The sequence below is a fragment of the Meriones unguiculatus genome, chromosome X, assembly GCF_030254825.1.
Source record: "Meriones unguiculatus strain TT.TT164.6M chromosome X, Bangor_MerUng_6.1, whole genome shotgun sequence".
Lineage (NCBI taxonomy): Eukaryota > Metazoa > Chordata > Mammalia > Rodentia > Muridae > Meriones > Meriones unguiculatus.
In genome coordinates, this window is record NC_083369.1 from 56485075 (window position 1) to 56504378 (window position 19304).

Below are 19304 nucleotides of genomic sequence, written 5' to 3' on the forward strand. Positions count from 1 at the left end.
AGATTCAATGCAGTTCCCATCAGAATACCAACAAGATTCTTTACAGAACTTGAAAGAACAATTCTCAACTACATATGGAAAAACAAAAAGCTCAGAATTGCTAAAACAATCCTGTACAACAACAGATCATCCTGAGGTATCTCCATTCCTGATCTCTAGCTGTACTATAGAACAATAGTAATAAAAACTGCATGGTACTGGCATAAAAACAGAATGGTGGATCAATGGAATTGAATAGAAGACCCTGAAATAAATCCACACACCTAGGGATACTTGATTTTTGATAATGAAGCCAAAACCATACAATGGAAAAAGACAGCATCTTCAAAAAATGGTGCTGGTCTAACTGGGTATCTACATGTGGAATATGCAAATAGATCCATATTTATCACCCTGCACAAAACTAAAGTCCAAGTGGATCAAAGACCTCAACATAAAGCCAGACACACTAAACCTGTTAGAAGAAAGAATGGGGAAGAGCCTTGAACTCATTGGCACAGGAGACAACTTCCTGAACAGAACACCAACAGCACAGGCTCTAAGAGCAACAATCAATACATGGGACCTCATGAAACTGAAATGTTTCTGTAAAGCAAAGGACACTGTTGTCAGAACAAAACAACAGCCTACAGACTAGGAAAGGATCTTCACCAACCCTATTTCTGACAGAGAGCTAATATCCAGAATATATAAAGAACTCAAGAAGTTAAATAGCAACAAATCAAGTAATCCAACTAAAAAAAAAAAGGGGGGGGTACAGAGCTAAACAGAGAGTTCTCTATAAAAGAACACTGAGTGGCCGAGAAACACTTAAGAAATGCTCAACATCCTTAGTCATCAGAGAAATGCAAATCAAAACGACCTTGAGATTTCACCTTACATCCATCAGAATAGCTAGGTTAAAAACTCAAGTGAGAACACTTGCTGGAGAGGATATGGAGAAAGGGGACCCTTCTCCATTGCTGGTGGGAATGTAAACTTGTACAACCTCTTTGGAAATCAATCTGGCACTTTCTCAGACAATTAGGAATAGTGCTACCTCAGGGTCCAGCTATACCACTCCTTAGGTATATATGTGAAATATACTGAAGTACACAACAAGGACTTTTGCTCAACCATGTTCATAGCAGCTTTATTTGTAATAGCCAGAATCTGGAAACAACCCAGATGTCCATCAACAGAGGAATGGATACAGAAATTGTGCTACATTTACACAACACAATACTACTCAGCAATCAAAACAAGAAAATCATGAAATTTGCAGGCAAATGGATGGAAGTAGAAAAGATCATCCTGAATGAGGTACCCCAGAAGCAGAAAGACATACACGGTATATACTCACTTATAAATGAATATTAAACATATAACATAGGATAAACATGCTAAAATCTGTACACCTAATGAAGCTAATCGAGAAGTAGGACCCTGGGTAAGATCATTAATCCTCATTCAGAAAGGCAAACAGAGTAAACATCGGAAGAGGGAGAAAGCAGGGAACAGGATAGAAGCCTACCACAGAGGGCCTCTGAAAGACTCTACCTAGCAGGGTGTCAAATCAGATGCTGTGACTCATAGTCAAACTTTGGGCAGAGTGCAGGGAATATTTTGAAAGAAGGGGGAGATAGAAAGATCTGGAGGGGACAGGAACTCCACAAGGAGAGCAACAGAACCAAGAAATCTGGGCTCAGGGGTCTTTTCTTAGACTGATATTCCAACTGAGGACCATGCACTGAGATAATATAGAACTGCTGCACAGATGTAGCTCATGACAGCTCAGTGGGTTCCCTAGTAATGGGAACAGGAACTGTCTCCGATGTGAACTCTGTGGCTGGCTCTCACTTCCCTCTGAGGGGTTAACAGCCTTACTAGGTCACAGAGGAAGACAATGCAGTCAGTCCTGGTGAAAACTGATAAGCTAGAGTCAGATGCAAGGGGAGGAGGACCTCCCCTAACAGTGCACTTAGAGAGGGGCATGGGAGGAGAAAAGGGAGGGAATTAAGGTGGGGGCTACACCTGGGGAACTGTGTGAATAAACTGAGATTAATAAATAAATAAATTTAAAAAAATAAAAATAAGCAAAAAATATATGCATAGTGGGTACATAATGCTGTTCTTAGTAGCCACGTATTTTAAATTAAATTAAGGCCAAATGCAGGATAACTTTCCATGAACTGTTGTCCAGGGATCCTCCAGAGCTTCCCCTAAATATTGTCATTGCTCTTGGTTGCCCAGTAGAATCAGAAAAGTCACTGTTGCTGAAGACACTATGCACTTTGTGTAACTAAGCTGGATGAATTAGAAGTTTCCTCTCCAGTAGATAGAATTAATAGTGTTGGGATGTGCTAAGCAGGCTCCTGAGTGAAAAACCCATCAACAGTCTGACCCAGCTGTGAATTCTCTGTGATTCATTGATGACTTGCCAGGCAAGATATGTCCACTGGTGGAATAGCAGCATGGCTATTCAGGGCATAACTAACCCCTTTCCAGGTTTTAGTTGAGGCCTACTCCATGGTAAGAAATGCATGCCTAGTACTGTAAATCTGATCAAAAGCCTATAGATGGAGCAACCACAGGCCTTAGTGAGGAATATAATACTGATATTTTGTTAAATATATGTAACTAAACCATCTCCTAAATATTTATGTTTATACCCATGGATTAGTGCTACTCTCACCCAGGATCAGAGGAGTTTCTTTTTTGCAATGGGTGATGGTTAATGAAGACTTATATGTTTCTAAAGTGCTCAGAAGAAATGAGGGTTAAGTGCTCAGCCCTAAATGGGACAACTCTACCATTGCCTCTGAGCCCTGGAAGAAGGGGTAGAAAAGTTGAGTCAGAAGATTAGGAAGAGTGTTATGAAAACTTATCTTCTAGATATGAAATAATCACTGCCATCATTTACACACAGCAGTTGTGGCTACCATTACAAAGTATGCAGAAAGAAGTAATAATAAATGAAAATAAGAAGGAAACTAGTGTGGGGAAAGAAGGGAATTAGTAGGGGTGGGAGAGGAACAACACATAGTAATGGTTAAATATTATCACAATACATTGTACACATATATAAAATTATCAATAATTTCAAAATTAAATAAAGTCTCTAAAGTCTAAAAAGTGAGCACACACACACAAACATACACAGAAATACATGCATATGATAGCATGAGAATACTAAGTTGAAGAGTCTAACCAAGCTTGGGGAAAAGGGGACTAGAAAGATAATTATCAGCAGGAAATGAAATGAATGTATGTAATTTTAATGGGTAGCAGCTGGTTTACCAGACGAGGGTTTTCCATCAAGAGGAAAAAGCATGGAGGCATAAAGCAACATGCTATTACAAGCACTATAATGATAATGCCTGACAAATTATAAAGGGAGGGTGTCAACGGGCCAGAAGGTCTACAGGAGCGTGGCACATTATGCACAGATGCTTTGCTAGTTACCTTTCGACATCAGGACACACTGAAGTGTTTCAAGTAAGGCAAAGACATTTTAGAGCACTCAAACAGTTGTAAAGAACATTGATTTGAGAAGTGTGTGACGTAAATCCCAGGAGAACATGACAAGAAGCAAGTTTAAGAGTACAGAAGTGGTAGAGAGGGAACGGAGAAAATTGCAAAGGTAACACAGAAGTAAAAACTGCGAATGTCCTATAACATAGAAAGAGCCTCTCTCATGAGAACTTGGAGTTCTTTCTGATGGAGTAGATTTCTAATTAACAACAACATAGCATACACAGTAGTTAAAAGTAGTGGATCTGAAACCAGGCTGCTTATGTTCAAATTATAATTTCATGACATTTTAATATCTATGAACATGGCAAAAAGTTACTTGAACTCTCTGAGTCTCAGTTTTCCCACTTGAAAGAATGGCAATCAATTATGAGACTTCCTGCCAGGGGCTGTGAGTATTCATCATGAGTAAAAGACATAGCATAGTGTCTGGCCTAGAATAAAAAAAAAAAAAAACTGATATTGTTAGCTGCTTAGTTTTAATTATTATTAATCATATGCTTTGGAAAATATATGAGCATATGGCTGTTTTGACATCTTTCTATGAAATTTGAGAAATCTAATCAGTGTTCTTGCCCAGATGGAAAGTTGCCCATACCTCTCTGCATGGATGTAGACTTGTAAGCATAAATATTAAGCAAATGTTAGTAATTAGATATGATCAGTTTTAAAGATAATTATTTATACACTGTTTCAGACAGGATTTAAAGTGACTTATAAAGATACATAAAACATAGAAAAATGTTAGAAATTTTTAAAGTAGGAGAAAAAAGGGAAAACAGGAATGGAGACAAAATAAAAGATTCAAAGTCAATGCTTCTAAACCAAAGAGCAAGTAGGGCTTCACAGTTCAGTACCTGGAGCCACCTGCAGTCCAACTTTGTACCAGGTCATCCATAGAGCACAACCTGCTCTCACATATGCCCCAGGCCTTGACCTCTCTGGGGCTGATGTCAATGGTTTTATAGCAGCAAAGTTGTCTTCTGTTTTTCTTTAATGGTAAGAAATTTATAGCTAGCTCACAGTTCTACATGAAGGTTTATGATCTCAACTATTTTATCTCTAAATGGGTTCTATGAAAGGAGTTTGTGTGTGCTGTGGTGTTTTGCAGTTTCAGCTCCTTTTAAGATATGTACCAACTAGGATGATGACTGTGCATTTTTCTGAGCATTTTCTGCGCATGGAGTCATTTAGTCCTTAGAATTGTGCCATGAGGCAGGTACTAAAATATTGTGTGCATTTTATAAAGGAGGAAAGTGAGACACAGACTAAGCAAATAACTTGCCCAAGGTTATATACTCTGGAAGAGACAGTCTAATTTTCTGAACAGGCAGTCTGGTTCCTGAGTCCAAGGCCTTAGTTATTCAATTATATTGCCTCTTTACGTTCTAGAAATAGTGTTCTCTGTGGTGACATTTGAGAAAAGGGACATTTTATGACTAGAAACCTGAGGTAGGTTTTTAAAGTCATTACCTACTAATGGATCAATGTTTCAGAGGTGCTCAGTCTGGCTTGCTTTCTCATTCGAACCTTTCCTCTGCAGACAGGAAAAGAGCTACTCTCTCCATCTAGGACATCTCTTCTAATGGACAGTGGGAGCATACTGAAGGGAGCAAAAGTAACCAAGATGAAATTTCCTTAGTTAGCTGTTAGAATCATATGTAGGGACACTTTTCATCAGATGGCATCTACATAGTTAACTTTCAAAATTGTCAAATCTTGTTCACACGTGATTTGAGGAAATTTCCACTTCATATATTATAACAACTCTACAGTAAGTCCTAAAAGGAAGCTAAATAGCCAAGTCTACACACTGCTCTTACAGAGCAGCATACATGAACATGTGAATGTGGCTTTATATTCACGATTTCACAGTCATAAAACCCTGCTTCTCAGGACCCACCACAAATCCTAGAGGCAGGTCTCCATACAGGTGGTTCACAGAAGTATTAAATATCATAAAAAATGAGATTGTTGGTCAAAAATGAGATCATGAATCCAAATGACCTACCTGGCAACAGGAGAAATAGCTATTAAGACAATCCTATTTATTTCTCTAACTTTCAAAATCTGTACTAGGAAATCTTCTTCTCATGTAAGCCATGCCAGCTCCATAAGGGCCCCATAAGGTTGGTGGTGGAAGACTGACCACTTCACAACCTTCTATAGTAAGTCTTTAAAGAGCCTTAAAGTTTCTATAGTAAAGAAGTCTTAAAAAAATAAAAAAAATATACAGCACAGTGGCACGTATCTGAAATTTCAGCAAGCAGGACATCAAGGTAAAAGGACTGTGAGTTTAAAACCAGTTAGGGCTATGTAAGGAAATCTGGTCTCAAAAACCCAAGAGCTAGGGGTATATTTCAATGGAACAGCATTGACTAGCATTCAGAAAGCCCTGGATTTGGTTTGATCCAACTCACTCTACCCCTTCTCCCCAAAATAAAGGAATATTATAAAATCTAATTCATTCATATTCATTTTTTAAAGCATGGCAAGGCTATAACTTTTCAATAAATATATCACCTTGTAACTTCATTATCATTTCCTACTGGATAAGCTTTGATAAAACAGAAACCCCAAAGAGAAGACGCTGTTCTTTTGCCAGGGTCACAGATGGTGGTGATTTCTAAACTGAACTCTAACTGGCATCTGTTGCTTTCAGGCCACGTCACCTAAAAAGCACCCACACCGTCCTCTTAAATGAGAAATCATGATGGCTCATGACTAATCCAGCCTATGTTCACACCTAGCTGTGATTTCATGCATTTGGCTTCTTTTAATTTTAGGGATGCTGTGATCTAGCTATGGCCATAGAAACTTTAAACACAACCAAATAACCTGTATTTGAATGTCAACTGAGCTGCATATGTGGCAGATCATTTTAAAGTATAAATTTCTTTCAAGTAAAATGCTGATAAAACACATTTGTGAGTATGTGTACACAAAAGGTAGGGAAATTACTAAATATGAAATAAAGGTAATATATTAACTTACTGAAAGTCTTCCTTGCCTCCAGAACTGTTTAACCATAATTAGTTGACACATTACTTCAAATCCCTAGTGAAGATTAGTACATGCACTATCAACATCTGGTGTACTGCAGAAGCAATGTTCTAGCAGTTAAAAACCGAAGAATAAAAACTTAAAAACACTAAAATGTTCAAAGTGGATTTGTACAATCTTTATTTTCCTTTGATTTTGTTTTGTTGTTTGAGACAGGGTTTCTCTGTGTAGCCTTGGCTGTCCTGGACTAGCTTTGTAAACTAGTCTGGACTTGAAATCACAGAGATCCACCTGCCTCTGCCTCTGCCTCCCTGAGTGCTAGGATTACAGTACAGGCGTGTACACAGTGCTCGTTTCTTTATATTTTCAAAACTGACAAGACACATGAAAGTACCTTTGGAAGTTCTAAGAGGGAAGATATATGAATTCTTACAATGAGGTAAGTAGAATTTAAGAAAAGTAAAGCACTCAAAATATCTTTCTTTGCCACACATATGTAAATATTTGCTCTTAGTATTATTATTATGTCTAAGTAAAATTACACAGAGAAACCTCAGCAATGAAGATATACCTTATTTTATACATGTTAAACTTTTTAATATATATAATTCCCTTTACTTTATCGTAAACCGTATGAAAGAATAAACTTTGCAGATTATTGGAGGGGGAAGGAAATGGAGTTTTATTTTGTTCATCTCTGTAACTTCAGTGTCTAGAGTGCTGCTTGGCCTACAATAAGCACTCAATCAATATTTGTTGAATGAATGAGCTGGCATCAAAAATACCACTTATCACTCAACCACACCCAAGAGTTTATTGCCCAGAACTTCCCCACCTTTGATATCATTGATTCAATACTCCTCTCTGAATTTAACACCCTATCCTTCTATCTTGTTCACTCTGAGATCTCTCAAGCCATTCCTACTCCCAGACCTCGCTGAACAATCTTCCACAAACCCTTTTTCATCTGGTCAGCTCCTGTCTTCCCTAGACAGTTTGAATTCTATTACTTCAAATACATTCTTGCCAGTGTCTGCATTAACTCTTAATTTCATTACAAGTATCTGATTTAAAAATAAAAAAACAAAAACAAAAAAACAAAACAAAACAACAACAACAACAACAAAAAACACCAAAAACACTAGCCCTTCTGAGCTTACTTTTGTGCTTTTTATGCCTTCATGAAAGCTTCTGGGACCCAGTGCAGAAAAGAATTGGCCTGGTAGATTATTATCCACATGAAGTCTTCATCACCAAGCTCACCTCAACACTGCTTGGCACCGCAAATATGCCTCTCTGGGTCTGGTTTGCCCTCCTATTCTCCACAACGCTCGAGAATAGCATTGCTCAAGTGACTCTAATATGCAGCCAGAACCTGGTCTACCTTAACTCCTGTCCAAGCAGAGAAATATAAATGCTTTCTGACAACTTCCTGCTGCCAAATCTATAAAGTTATGCTCTTGCTCATCTATGCCTACTCATGGTGAACCTCCACCCAACTCCAGATCCCCCTTTCATGAGGCATAGGACTCTGCTATATTAACTATACTGTCCTTCTCATCAGCCTTCAGAGATACTAAATGAAAAATGAATTCCCTGAATCTCAATTCCTCTCCTGCTACTACCCCTTCTCTGCTCATCAGAGGCAAATTTCTTTAAGAATTACACATACTCAGTACCTCTAATTCCTCATCTCCTCAATTATTTCTCAATTCATCAGTCTAGCTTTCTACCTTATAGCACTCAGAAATTGTTTCTACTATGGTTAAGAGTCAGGAGCTCTTTTTTTTTAAATACCCTACTATTATTTAATTAGGCTGAGTTATAAATCAAAACTAATATCACAAGGCCATTCCTTGTCAGCTTGACACCAAAACACATTATTCTGTATCACAACATTCTACCCCCAACCTGCTAAGTTCGTGAGGATCTCATAATCCAAAATTTCTTCCAGCTGTAAAAATCCCATTAATCTTTTTATTATCATTTATTAAAATATAATCAATTTGTATCCTAGCTGTGGCCCACTCCCTCATCTCCTCCCAATCTCACCCTCCCTCCCTTTTCTCCCCCTATGCCCTTCCCCTAGTCCACTGAGAGGTGAGGTCTTCCTCCCCTTCTATTTGACCTTAGCCTATCAGGTCTCATCAGGACTGGTTGCATTGTCTTCTGTGGCCCAGCAAGGCTGCACCCCCTCACCAGTGGGTAGGTGATCAGAGAGCCTGTCACTAAGTTTATGCCAGAGAAAGTCCCTGCTCCCCTTATTAGGGAACCTACTTGGAGACTGAGTCTATGGGCTATTTCTGAGCCGGGGTTTTAGGTCCCCTCCATGCATTAGGGTATTAAGAAAAAAAGAAACTACATATTACACACACACATATATATCCCCACAAATCTATAATGAAAACTGTATCTGGTAAGGGTAGGAAATATAACTATCAGTCATGAGCGGAACAGTGCTTCATGAAATCCCTAAGACAAATATGTTCAGAAGGATCTTTTCCTATAATCAATTATCTACACCAGTGGTTTTCAACCTTCCTAATTCTGCAAACCTTTAATACAGTTCCTCATGTTTTGGTGACCTCCAACCATAAAATTATTTTCGTTGCTACTTCATAACTGAAATTTTGTTACTTTATGAATTATAAAATCTTATATGGAGGATATCTGATATGTGACCCCTATGAAAAGGTCTTTTGACCTCCAAAGGGGTTGAGACACACAAGTTTAGAACTGCTGATCTACAGGGATGTAATTTTATGTACAATACAACTAAACAGGTAGGCAAATAAAGACATTAAATTACTTTAAAAAAAAAAGTCAGGAACTTCCCAAATGCAATGAGGAATTCTTTGTCTTTCTCTTCCTAGACTTCTTTTACTCTTTAGCACCACTGACATTTGTTTTGTTTTACTTTGTTTTGTTTCTCAAGACAGGGTTTCTCTGTGTAGCCTTAGGCTATCCTAAAACTTGCTCTGTAGACCAGATTGGCCTCAAATTCACAGAGATCTGCCTGCCTCTGCCTCCCTAGATTAAAGACATGTGCCACCATGCCCAGCTATCATTAACTATTTTTAATATACCCTAACTGACCACTTTTAGTAGAGCTATTACACTTGGAAAAACTATTGAGCTGATATTCAAGATGGAATAGATGGACAGACAGATAGTCGGACAGACAGATGGATAGACGGATAGATGGAGAAAGACAGAGACAGAGACAGTGAGATATTCAGGGATGAACAATGCTAAAGCAGCAAAACTTCCATCAATAGGAAATTGATTGGTTACGATACATATAATGGTAAACTATGCAGCTATTTAAAAAAGCAGCTCTATCTATGTCCTGACACTGAAAGCTTACCACAGGATATTAAATAAAAAATGTGTATTTTATGATGAAGAGATGGAAAGGATGGGTGAATAGATAGGAATATCTTGTTGGTTATCAATTCAGCAAAATCACAGAAAGACAATGTTGAATTTTCTAAGATTTGTTTTTATTTATGTGTACTTATATGTTTGTGCATGTATACCACATGTGTACTCTGCCTGATGTGAATGCTGGGAACCAGAATCGGGTCCCCTGAAAGAGCAGCAGGCTCTCCTAACCACTGAGCCATCTCTACAACCCCAATGTTTAACTTTTTAAAAAGAAAAATGTAAAAGATACTCTCATATTTTCTTGATAAATGTGAACTGGTAAAAAAAAAACTATCAGAATAAGCTAATTTTTCTTTTCTTTTTTTATTCACTTTATATCCTGATCCTAGACCCTCTCCCTTCTCTCCTCCCAGTCCACACTCCCCAATGACCCCATCCCCTTCTCCTCAGAGAAGGGGAGGCTCCTCCATGGGTACTAACCCACCCTAGTACATGAAGTTTCAACAGGACTAAGTGCATCCTCTCCCACTGAGGCCTGACAAGGCAGCCGCTAGGGGAAAGGGATCCAAAGGTAGGGAACAGAGTCAGAGACAGTCCCTGTTCTCATTGTTAGGGGATCCACATGATGACCAAACTGCATATCTGCTACATATGTGTAGGGGGCCTAGGTCCAGCCCATGCATGCTCTTTGATTGGTGGTTCAGTCTCTGTGAGCCCCCATGGTCCCAAGTTAATTTACTCTGTGGGTCAGTTGAACTTTACAAAACTTTTTCTAATTGCAATGAAATTTATGATTCATTGTTTAACACCCTACTGAAATGTTCCCCAGTAAAAAAAAAAAAAAAATAAAATAATAAATAAATAAATAAATAAATAAATAAATAAATAAATAAAAGACCAGCGTCTGTCTCCACTAGATGTCAAGTGTATGGATGGCCAGACCCAATGCTGGGTTCCTATCACATTGCAAATAAAACCATGCTTTCAAATTGGTCACTGGCAATAATTTAAAAACACAGATAGACACTAAGAAATTCCTGGTACCTAAACTGAAAAGGCTACACACATGAAATAGAGCAGATATCACAGAAGTTTTCCATCTCTTTAAAATGCCTTAGGTAAAAGGTACTTTTAGATAGTCACAGACATGAAATTGACAATGATCTATAAATTTCATCTCTTCATTTGCTGACACTGTCTAATCTCTGACCTTGTCATTTTCTGTCACAGCCATCTAGACAAATCTCTCAAACTAGATTGGCCACAACACTTCCAGACCTTGGTTGTAGAGTGATGCTGGAAAAAAATGAAACCAGCCTCTGTGACTTGAGGTAGAAACAAATTACAATAATCCATTTTGTTTACTTTTTGCAGTTTTATGGAGGTATAATTAACAAAAGTTGGACACATTTGCAGAAAATATGAGGCTGTGAAACACATATGTATCATCTTGATGGTGCACTCTTCATCTTTCTCAAATGCCACTGGAGCCCTACACCACTCTTGTCAGGAGGACCACCTCAGAATGCTGGCCTTCCACATCTCTATTCTCCACAGTATCTCTAGTTCTGCCCTCACTCTCTTGTCTTAACGAAAAAGCTATTTCCCTTTCTGTAAGTCCAGTATCTTTTCCACTTTCATTCTGCTAAATCACCACCCCTCAGCTTCCTCGGGGACCCTGCATCATCTAATTCTATGTGATTGACTCATAAACAGGCTTCTCTCTATCCTGTATTTAAAGCAACACAAAATGAATACCCTGATGTTCCCTGAGCTTTGTCTCCTTCCCACCAGAGCCAAGCTTCTTTAGTATAAATACGACATTTTCCTGGCCTGGGGGTGCAACTGACTGGTAGATTCCTTGACTACTATGCATGAGACCATGGGTTTGAACTATATCATAGGAAAAATACGATATTTTTAAGAAATCATCCATCCTTAATAAGAGCATGAGGAAAAAAATACTCTTGATAGTAAATATGTAAACCCTCTGAGGTACTAAATGGGTCTTGCCATATATATTTTTTTTTCATTGATAATGATGGTGTGTATTTATGGGGTATATTATAGAAAGATTCATCTATTCCTTTAAGAGTTTAAGAATATACAATGAATTAGCAGTGGTCAGCATGCAGTGCAATAAATGACTAAAACTTATCTATCCAGTTCAAGTGAAACTATTTATTCATTGATCAATTCTGCCCTCACCCAGAAGGTCAGTTACTACAATGATTTTTCCAGGGACTGGGAAGACGATTCAGTGGGTACGATCTCTAATGAGGACCTGAGCTCATTCATTACAGAACTCATGTATAAAGCCTGATACAGGCAGGGAGGCTAGAAATTGGAAGATTGCTGGAGTTCACTGGTTGCCAGCCTAGCCAGACCATGGTGAGCTCTAGATCAGTGAGAGACTCTGTTTCAAGGGAATAATAAAGCAACAATAATAGATCTGGTTGCCTAAAGCCCTCCATCACCTCTATGTTCACAACCACAAACTCATGTGTGAATGCACATATACATCACACACCCATACAAAGCTGTTCCACAGAAATAGTTGTATATTTTTGACCATTGTGCAAGAATGCTTAATGAAGCTTTTTGGAAGCTTGGACAAGTGTGGCAGGCAGAGAAGATGGAGACATATGGAAACATACATGATACAGTTTGAAAGTAAGATCAACAAAACTCAAACACTATAAGAATTGAGCTAAGAAGAAGAAGAAGACAGAAATCATGGGTAACCCAACATTCGTGGTTCATTCAACTAAATGGGTAATGGTGCCCTCTTTTCTTAGTCATGGGAAGATGAAGGGAAGGATTAAAAATGTTAGGGTAGTCAATAATCCTCATTTGACAATCTTACCCTTGAGGCATCTGTCAAATGACACATAGAAATGTCAAATAGGCCATTAAGAACATGAGGCATCAGAATAGAAGAAAAGCCCAGAAGACAAATATGAATGATGGCTGTCCTCATAGATGTTACAATAGTGGTGCTGAAAGAGAGGAGGTTTTGGGGTGGAGAAAAGTCTATAGGCTGAGCCCTGAGACACTCCAATGTTGTGTTTGGAGAGATAAGTTTTAAAGAGCTTGGACAGTTATTTGTGCAAACTTAAATTTCAAAGAAGATAACACACAATAAATGTTGAGAAGTACACAGTTACTACCTTTTCCAGGGCCTACTTCCTTCCAAGTCCAATGTTATCAAAGAGATTCTGGACTTCTTTCTGGTTGGATATTTCAAACAGCATTTAAACAAATATCACTTTTGTTTTGCTTCACAGTTGTTGCCTACTCTTATATAAAACCAGTATACAACTAGGCAGGTGTTGTAAAGGCACTACTTAGCTGGAACTTCTCCACACAGTCCATTACCTAATAACCACTTCATACCTAAGAAGGCTAAAAGGCGACAAGACTAAAAACCAAATTTGTGGCATGTGTTATTCTTTCAGGCTTTTTACTTCCCTATTGCAGTCACCCTCTGTATCCTCTCTCTGACCTTGCCAAATGCCTGAAAGACCTCAGGACATCTGATAATTCACACCTCCCTTTCCAGTGCTGCCACTGTTAAGATGAACTAAGGAGAGGCACTAAATACAAAAGACAGCAATTCCTATCCACATGGCCTTTGTGTTCTGAAGGAGAGGTGAAACAATCAATAATCAAAACAAATGTAGGAAGAAGGTAGAAAGAATGCTCAGGGGGGCTGGAGAGATGGCTCAGTGGTTAAGAACCCTGGCTGCTTTTCCAGAGAACCCAGAGTTCAATTCCCAGCACCTTCATGGCAGCTCACAACTGTCTATAACTCCTGTTCCAGGGGATCCAGCACCCTCATTCAGACATAAATGCAGACAAAATACCAATTCACATAAAATAAAAATAAATAAACTTTTAAAAAGAGAAAAAATAATTTTTAGGGAAAGGGTTTCAATTTTAAGTGGACTGGACAAGTGACAGTCTTGAAAGAGAGGTGTAATACTAATGTAGGAACCCCTACTGTGGGTTACATGTAGCTCAGCATAGTTTCTTCTTATTTCTCTTGAAGACATGGCGTCCCCAATCCCTAGCACAAATATTTGTGCTTCAACATCCAGTTACTGCCTTTACATAGATTACAGCCTTCCAGATGGAAAAACAGAATGATGTTCAGACCTTTGTCAAAATAACGCCCTTAAAGATAGTATAACTAGTCATTGTCCTCAAGGGAAGGAAGTATGTTTTCAATGAGATTGTCTCAAAGGCAAGGACTTTAAGCTAAATCCTGAAAGATGAATAGGAAATAATGAGTGACAAGCTTTCCAGAGGAAAGAAACAACAGTTTAAGCAAAGTTTCAGAGGTGAGGTTGAGGAAGACACATTCTCCTAGCTATCTCTGCCTAAGCTACAAATAAGAAGGGCTCACTATGACAGTTTACCTGATGTGGCTTTGTTCCATACACATATTTTTAAAAAGATTTATTAATTTTATGTATATGAGTGTTTTATCTGCATTTACATTAGCTAGAGAGGGAATCAGTTCACTTTATAGATGGTTGTGAGCCACCATGTGGTCACTGGGAATTGAACTCATGACTCTGGAAGAGCAGACAGTGCTCTTAGCCATCTCTCCAGCCCCCATACACATATTTTTTGACAAATACTTGTAAGCTGCTTGTAACTATTGTTTCTCCCCTGGCCATCAGGAAAGGAAAAAGTTAAATCAGGTGCCATCCCTAGAATCCAGGAACACACCTCTAAAATACAGGATTATGCTCTCTTAACTTCAAGACAATTTCCAGAGCTGAGAGCCTTGGGGGTTTCAGCCATCTGGCAACATTCAGGGGTATGTACTTAACAACAGCAACATGCAATTGGCCTTATGTTTGACATTAACTGGGTAAAGAAATGAATGAGGCGGTTCAACTCCTCTACAGTACATCCAAGATGGAACCAAGGACCAAAGTTTAGCCTCATATAAGCTCTAAACCATTGTCAGAATGTAATTTGGGGCACCACAATTAACCTCTCCGTCTCCTTTTCATTAGAACACAGTTGTAACTGTAGCATCTACTACACAGAATTAGTATGAGGCTGGTCTGAGACACTATGAGAACTTATCACCTAATGCCTAATTTCATCCAATCATTATAGCATCATTATGGTAGTTCCAACCTTGAAGGGAAAGTGCTCAAAAACAACAACCAGAAAGAATGCTTCATACATTCACAGACCAATAATGCCAGAACAGGCCTCCAAGCTCATGTTTACCACTCTGACCTAGGGTGCAACATTTGAAATCATGTTACCAATGTCATCTGCTGCTCAAAGGGAGCCTCACAAACCAGTTTTGCGGGGACTTTTTCTACTAGGGTTTCCAGTAGGTGCTTACACACACACAAACACATACCAAGAAAAAATTGCCATAGATCTCTGTGCTGAACATTGTTTTCATTACTTCAGGGTAAATTTACACTTTAGTGTAAATTAACTCCCTAATAGCAACTATTTCCAGACAATGGGGATAAGAAAGAGCAGAGAAGTTTCCAGTTAAAAAATAGAAGCAGGGTACAAATGTGGTGTTGCACACCCGTAACAGCACTTTGGAAGGTAAAGGCAGGCGGATTGCTAGCCAGTGTGAGTCCAGCCTGGTCTACATAATGAATTCCAGACCAGCCAGAGCTACAATGAGACCCTGTCTCAAAGTAACAAAACAGAGAGGAGGAAAAGTGAGGTAAGGATTGCCCAGGGACATAGGGAACTATTTTCTCCCAGACACGCGGGGCTTAGGCTCAGTCCTGCTAGAAGCAGAATGCTAGGTCCTCTGGTCCTGAAACAGTAACATAGTAAAGGAAGAAAGGTTTGGTTAAAGCAAAACACATCACTTTTTTAAGCGACCAGAATTTTCAACCAAATTATTTTGCCATCAACTTCTCCCCCATCATATCTCCTCCAATGTTACAGGGTGGAGGAACACTGGTGTCCTTCTGCCAGGAACAAACCCCCATCCTGCTTGAAGATGGCATGATAAAGGAGTTGAGCTCTAAAGTAAACTGGGTCTCCAGCTCCAAGCCCAAAGGGAGCCCACTGAGGCAGAACTCAAGAGTCAACTGACCTTTAGCCTGTACCTGTGATGGAGAAACAAGGCAAAGCTTGGAAAATAGAAGCCTGGAGTTCAGAAACAGCAATGGGCCATAGAACACGCTAGACTAGCCAAACCCTGAGAGAAACAGTAAAAAAGGGTGACTAGCCGCCAAGTCCAAGCACACAGCTCTGCTAGAATCCTGTAGCAGCCTGCGCTAGGGCCAGCTCTCTCTCCAGAAGGGCCAAGGCTGGCAGGAACAAGCCCAAGCCCGGGCACCCTGGGCCAGCGATACCTGTGGAGAGGCAGCACCCAGAAATGTGGTCTAAAGGAACCAGGGAGAATCAGCCCTAGAGAAGGAAAACTGGCAAGGAGGGACCGCCAGGAGCAGACAGAAGGCACCTGGGGGTGCGGTCCCTAGACGCAGGCACAGCAGAAGAGCCTGAGTAACAGCTGGGGCGGGAGGAGAGGGACAGCTCACAAGGTACAACAGGACACACGTCTCCGAGATGGTGGTGGGGGGTCAAGAGACACAGTGCTGGAGGGTCCGCGAAGTCCCAGACAGAAGACGAAGGGGCGCTCAGGCACTAGCTGCCACCTACCTGTCACCTGCAACAGGTGCTAGTAGGAGCTCAAATGTATAGGTGCTGTGTCTGGGAGGGTCTCTAGCTCCAAAAACACCAATACAGCAACCGGGGCGGCCGGCCCTACTCACCCTCCCAGGAGGCGGAAAAAGCTGTAACTTTCCCTAGAGCTGGGAGGAGCTGGACTCTTAAAGGGGCCGCACAGAGCGCAAGGATATTTTAGCAGAGGGCCAACTAGCACAGAAGAGTTCTGGGAACAAAAGCCTTAAGGAAGGCACTGGAGGAATTTCCTCCTCCACCATTTAAGTCTACTTTTGCTCACACTATTAGATGATGAGGGTTGGGGGAAATTTTTTTCACTTACTTCTTTGTTCAGAAAGCCAAAAGTTGTCTGTCAAGTACTTCTAAGAAATCAAGAGTCTTACTGGGGGACGGAAAGACATCTTCAGTGGTGGAAGTATTGGTAAGGGGCCCAAGTTCCTGTAAGTAATTACCCAGGACCCTGTAAGCAATCCTAAGGAAATGGATTGGGTCATCAAAAGTAAATAAATAAATTTAAAAAATAATAGAAGGGTGACTAGATAAAAAAAAAAGAAAGAAAGAAAGAAAGAAAGGAGGTCAGCGGGAGTGAGAAGGGAACAGGAAAGGGTAATGGTAAAGAGGTAAAAAGTGGAAAAAGAGTCTGAATTTTATTTTGGGGAATATTAATATATGTGCACTCAGACTGACTTTTCTGTTTTTGGGGGGCAAACAAAAGTACCTTTTAAGGAAAGGATATAGATTAAATTCACACATTCATACTCAAAGATATAACTGGTTAAAATACTCGTTAGAAACTAGACAACAAACCAGAACAATAATAGTGGGATGCTTTAGCAAACAGTTCTGGGGGAGGGGGTTGTACATAGCATTTAATGATGACCGAGTAATGACCAAATAAGCTCTTTTGTAACTAGTAGCAGGAATGTATGCTGCTTAAAGACCCTCTTTGAAAGAAAGCATGTGGATGTCTATCAATACACACTAAAATGCTTACATTTACCCACATCTCTACCTTCCTGTCTGTCTCTATTTGCTTCACATCAGCCATGAAAGGTAAGCAGATCTCATCTATCACCACCAATTAAACATACTCAAATTTCTACCACCTTAAAAGAAGATATGTGTCCCACACATATGCAAGATCTCTCTACACCTCGTTCAAGGGTCAATTTATTGAAAATGTACTTCATAGGTGAGACATGTCTCCAATTTCTCACTCTTTTTTCTCATTCATTTCTCAACTCTTGGCAATCTAGCTTTCTTCCCCCACTGAAACTGAGCTAAACAAGATATTCAACCAATGATCTCTGTGTCAATAAATTCCTCGATAAACAAACAAATAGAGTATTGCTGGTTCTTATCTTGCCTGACCTCTTCCCTACATTTAGACCCAATAGCCAGTTCCTTATCCCTGAAATGATTTCTGTGCTATCTGTGACATCATGCTGTCTTGTTTTTACTCCTAGTACTTTGCCTTCTCCTCCATTTCCTTGGTAGGATTCATGTTTTGCTGTCATGTCAGATGATTTTAGAGTGAAGATAAATATGCTCTCTCTTTCTCTAAATGGTATCTTTCATCTATATGACTATGACTGTAACTCTATAATTCTTCCCAGATGGCTACATTGAGCTCTGTTCTCTTAACATCTCCAATCAGATATGCTGCAAACACCTCAAATTTAACACAACCAAAGCTGAACCCATCAGCTTTCTCTTAAATTTGTTCTCCCCCCGCCCCCAGGGATTCTTAGTAAAAGACAAACTTGCCACTAGAAGCAGACACTTGGCAACTAAAATAGAATATGATACATAGTAAGCCCTGAGCAGCAATTGTGCTATGGACTGGTTAATGAATGAATCCTGAGGAAACAGAGATGGGCACAAATTTTCTCTTCCAATATAAACTAGAATAAAAAAAAAGATAAAGGTAGTTCAATGGTAAGGAAAAATATTTTATAGTCTTACAAATGGAATATTATGATCCATTTATATATAAACAGTTTATATAAACAGTTTATGATAAAATGCTTATACTTTGTATAATATGATATATTTTATTTGAATATATTATGTATAATATATAATATTATTTGAAAGTAGGGTTCAACATTTAATAGAGAATATGATTATACCAATGGAAATAGAATGTTTGGAACTATACAAAAATAACAATAATAAATATTTGTAAGTAACAAAACATGGAATTTTTGTTTTCTCATTGTTCTTTATTTTTCAACTTCCTTATGAATATATATGGCTTTGATAATACCAAAATTTTTTATCTTATTAATTTTTAATTTTTTAAATTTTATGTCTCTGTTTTACCTACCTGTATGTGTGAGCACCACAAGCATACAATGTCTGCAGAGGCCAGAAGAAAGTGTCAGATCCACTGGAACTGGAGTTACAGACAGCTGTGAGCTATCATGTGGGTGCTGGGAATTGAACCCAGATCCTCCAGAAGAGCAACCGGTGCTCTTCACTGCTGAGCCATGTCTCCAGTCCCAGTACCAAAAATCTTTTAAAAAAGAATTTTAATACGAAAAAATCATTCTAACTTTGGTAGACAAAGCAATAAAAATCCACCTCAGGGCTCTGAAACATGACTTTTTTTTTTTTGAGAAAAAGGAGAATTTATTTATTTATTTATATTTTTTAGAACTTTTTTCCACAACTTTTTCATTATATATCCCTATTGAAGCCCCCTCTCC

The 19304-nt window shown here is 39.1% G+C and overlaps 1 protein-coding gene across 2 annotated transcripts in view; it reads right to left on the bottom strand.

Annotated features, from left to right (window-relative positions):
- The window catches only part of Sytl4 (synaptotagmin like 4), a 60257-nt gene extending 43541 nt beyond the window's left edge, over positions 1-16716 (bottom strand). The window contains exon 1 of one of the 2 annotated variants that reach the window (XM_021628121.2): positions 16570-16716. The gene's annotated coding sequence lies outside the window, so the exon portion shown is untranslated. The remainder of the gene's footprint in view (positions 1-16569) is intronic. The other variant, XM_021628120.2, reaches the window with a different exon arrangement.
- Positions 16717-19304: the final 2588 nt, after the last annotated feature.